Consider the following 4,374-nt stretch of genomic DNA (forward strand, 5'->3'; position numbering starts at 1 on the left):
GATATTGCGCGGAGGCCGCACAAGTGCTTGATTGCCTACACCAGACATTGTGCAAGTAGATTACGGCCTCGCTCCTAGCTGCACTAGTAGAGCAGCCGGCCTTGTTCTTGTAAGTGGAGGGCATAAGAGTTAACCTCTGTAGCCCCGCTTTGTATATGCTGATAGCAGACAGCTCCCGGTAGAGCGTGACTATGGTCCTCGCTCCTGGACGGCTCAGGTGCGGCCCTACGGGATCCCTGAGGTAACTGTCTGGAGTTGTGTTGCCTAGGCACCCTTGCGGTGCACCTCGTGGCAGGCTCCCTTATCAGCTCGCTGCCTCCGCCCCTGCGACGGCTTTGTTATACAGCAACCCCTCCCCCTTGGGCAGTGCTTCCGACTTGAAAGATAACGATAGGTTGCGTATGCAATACAGTACACACAAACCATTATTTGAATAGGCACACAAAGCGCCAACTAAGCATGAATGATAGTATAAATGAAAAACACTTGTGGCTTTTGCTTTTTCATGTACAGGGCATAGCAGTTTGCAATAAAGTTTATTCATACATGTAGTAAACACACATACACACAGGCATCCAAATGTGTAAAGTATGCTTCCAACAAGGCCGACTTCATCTCCGCCTTCGCCTCCCACCACTCTCTGGATTTCCTCGCTCTGACTGAGACATGGATCTCCCCGGAGAATTCATCCACCCCTGCTGCCTTATCCTCTGTGTTTGTCCTGTCCCACTCCCCCTGTCTTACTGGGTGGGGGGGGAATAGGGCTCCTGCTCTCCCCTTCTCTGCTATTCTCTGTGCCACCCCCCTCTCTCTCCTCTATCGCCTCCAACAGCTTTGAATTCCCTCTCACCTCTTTCTTCTAGTTCTCTACTGTCCTCCTGGTCCACTCACCACCTTCCTGGATGAACTCGACTTTCTTCTCTCCTCCCTCCCCTCGCTGTCCTCACCTACCATCCTCTCCAAACCCTCCCACTCTGCCGGATTTCTTCCTCTCTTTTACTCCTTTAACTTCTCTCTCTCCGTCTCCACCCACTCACAGAGCAGGCTGCCAGTTAGACCTCATCTTGTCTAGAGACTGTTCCCCTTCGCAACTCTTCGTGACACCCCTGGACATGTCAGACTCAGAATCACCACCGAGACGGCTCTCCTGGCAGTCACTGACTCCCCCCGGTGTGCTCGGGCGGCCTCCCTCTCCTCAGTCCTCATCCTCCTTGATCTCTCTGCAGCATTTGACACTGTCGATCACTCCATCCTCCTCTCCTACCTCGCTGACCTCGGTATCTCTGGAACTGCTCTCACCTGGATCTCCTCCTACCTCAACGACTGGACCTACCAAGTGACATGGCAAGGTTCCTCATCCACCCCCCAACCTCTCCTCATAGACGTACCCCAAGGCTCCATCCTGGGCCCGCTCCTGTTCTCTCTCTACACTCGCTCCCTGGGCTCCCTCATCGCATCCCATGGTTTCTCCTACCACTTCTATGCAGATGATGCCCAGATCTTCCTGTCTTTTCCCTCTTCTGACCCTCTCATCCCTTCTCGCATCTCTTCCTGTTTGTCTGCTATCTCCGCCTGGATGCAGTCACACCACCTCAAGCTCAACCTCTCTAAATCGGATCTCCTCTTTTTCCCCCACTCTTCCTCACCTTCTGCTGATCTCCCCATCTCAATCCCCTTGGAATCCACCACACTTTCTCCTGCTTCTTCCGCTAAAAATCTAGGAGTCATTCTTGATCCTGCGCTCTCCTACACCCAGCACATCACCACACTGACAGGCACCTGCAGATTCTTCCTGAGCAATATACGCCGAATCCGTCCCTTCCGCACCAACTTCTTGACTCAGCTGCTCATCCAGTCACTGGTCCTCTCCCGCCTGGACTACTGCAACTCCCTCCTGGCCGGCCTGCCTGCAACTACTACCCGCCGCTCCAGCTCATCCAGAACTCTGCGGCTCGCCTGGTAATCTCTTTCCCTCGCACACACTACTCCACTGCTCCGCTCCCGCCACTGGCTCCCGATACCGACACAATATTATTATTATTTTTTTAATTTCTTGGCAGACGCCCTTATCCAGGGCGACTTATAAAATAAGTGCAATACAAAGTGCAAGAATACAGTTAAATACAAGGCATCAAACATTACAGATTCAAATTTACATTAAACAAAGCAATTCAAGATATAATACATTTTACAACTTCCAATTTATACAGTTAAGTGCAGTAAGTGCGGACATACATCCTGGAAAGTAAAGCTAAGTGCTGTCAAGATGTAAGGTACAGTCAAGGGTTACAGGAAAGGGAGCAAGGAGGAAAATCAATCAATAATCCAAGAAGCATGACAAAATGCTATGAAGTGCTATCTAACGGGGATTAAAGGGACTAATATTACAAGTACTGTCTGAAAAGATGTCTTGAGTTAGCGCAGGAAGGATATATTAGTTGTAATATTAGTCCCTTTACTCTCCTGTAAGGTAGCACTTCACAACATTTTACCATGCTTCTTGCCTTGTATTACTAATACTTGTATTATTGATTTCCCCCTTGCTCCCTTTCCCGTAGCCCTTGACTGGGACCTAACATCATGACAGCACTTAGCTTTCACTTTCCAGAATGTATGACTTTACTTATTGTATTTACTTGTGTAAATTGGAAGTTGTAAAATGTATTATGTTTTGAATTGCCTTGTATAATGTAAATTTGAATTTGTAATGTTTGATGCCTTGTACTGAATTGTATTCTTGCACTTTGTATTGCGCTTCTATTTTGTAAGTCGCCCTGGATAAGAGCGTCTGCCAAGAAATAAAAATAATACTAATAATGTGTATTCCCGAACATACAGTGAGGGGAAAAAAGTATTTGATCCCCTGCTGATTTTGTACGTTTGCCCACTGACAAAAAAATGATCAGTCTATAATTTTAATGGTAGGTGTATTTTAACAGTGAGAGACAGAATAACAACAAAAAAATCCAGAAAAACGCATTTCAAAAAAGTTATAAATTGATTTGCATGTTAATGAGGGAAATAAGTATTTGATCCCCTATCAATCAGCAAGATTTCTGGCTCCCAGGTGTTTTTAATACAGGTAATGAGCTGAGGTTAGGAGCACTCTCTTAAAGGGAGCACTCTCTTAAACGTACAAAATCAGCAGGGAAACAAATACTTTTTTCCCTCACTGTAACCCATTATCAATACAAATAAGGGGAATGTTTTTTTTTCTTTCTCTCAATGTTCTAACACTCCTCAAACAACAAAATGCAGTAGAAGAAAAGACATTTGTGCTAGGAAAAAGAACAGAAAAAATTAGGCTACATCTCACCTTCTTTGTGGGTCTGGCCATAAGACTTCATCCACATCACATGCGATGTTGTCTTGAGCCAGGCAGCATGGAAAGTATCGCTTGGAGTGCCATATCCAGGCCTGGCATGACCCCTGATCGATGTCTCCACAAGCCTCCTCCATTGCCTGTAGAAGGGGTATGCGTTGGTGGGGCTGGCGATCATACACCTTCCAACGTCATACAGAGAAGAATTCTTCAATAGGATTCAAGAACGCAGATTATGGGGGCGATTGAGTTTGATGAAAAGTGGGTGACCTGTGAACCAATTGCGGACCACAGCAGCCCGGTGGAAACTAACATTGTCCCAGATGATAACGTACCTGGGCTTTTCTGGCACCCAGTCATTAGGGATTAGTCTGTTTGTGGAGGGTGTCCAAAAATGTGATGATGCAGTTTTGTATGGGCCAAGGATTGCATGATGGTGAAGGACCGCACACATTGTTACGTTGCCACCACGTTGTCCTGGGATGTTGATGATTGCACGGTGTCCGATGATATTTCTGCCGTGGCCGCTTGTTTTTGCAAGATTGAAACCTGCCTCGTCCACATATATTAGCTCACGATGCACTGAATCTGCTTCTAGCTCCATGACAAAACAATGTAGCACAGTATGAAAAGACAGGGATCAGTCAATATGATGTAGCACCGTGCACTTCCAGATCCAGTACCAATGATAGGATAGTATAGCTTACGTGCAGATATTCATATCTCAGTTGTTTTACACGGTCTGAGTTTTGTTCGAAAGGAACTCTGTATAGCTGCTTCATCCCAATTCTATTAAGTTTCAGTAGACAAGAGAGTGCCGAGAGACTCACTCTGTTGATGTTGTGGAATGTGTGTTATCTGCCATTATGTGGTCCTGCAGTTCTCTGAGTGTGATGCAGTTATTTTATATTTACAATGTGCGTTTCCTGCTCTGGGGTGAACAGTCGACCAGATACTGGTTTTCTTGCAGTTCTCTAAAAACATTTGAATGGTTTTATAGTTTTTCCCAATTGCATACACACTATTATACCACAATACTCCTAAACTGTTAA

The sequence above is a fragment of the Amia ocellicauda genome, unplaced genomic scaffold (assembly GCF_036373705.1).
Source record: "Amia ocellicauda isolate fAmiCal2 unplaced genomic scaffold, fAmiCal2.hap1 HAP1_SCAFFOLD_26, whole genome shotgun sequence".
Lineage (NCBI taxonomy): Eukaryota > Metazoa > Chordata > Actinopteri > Amiiformes > Amiidae > Amia > Amia ocellicauda.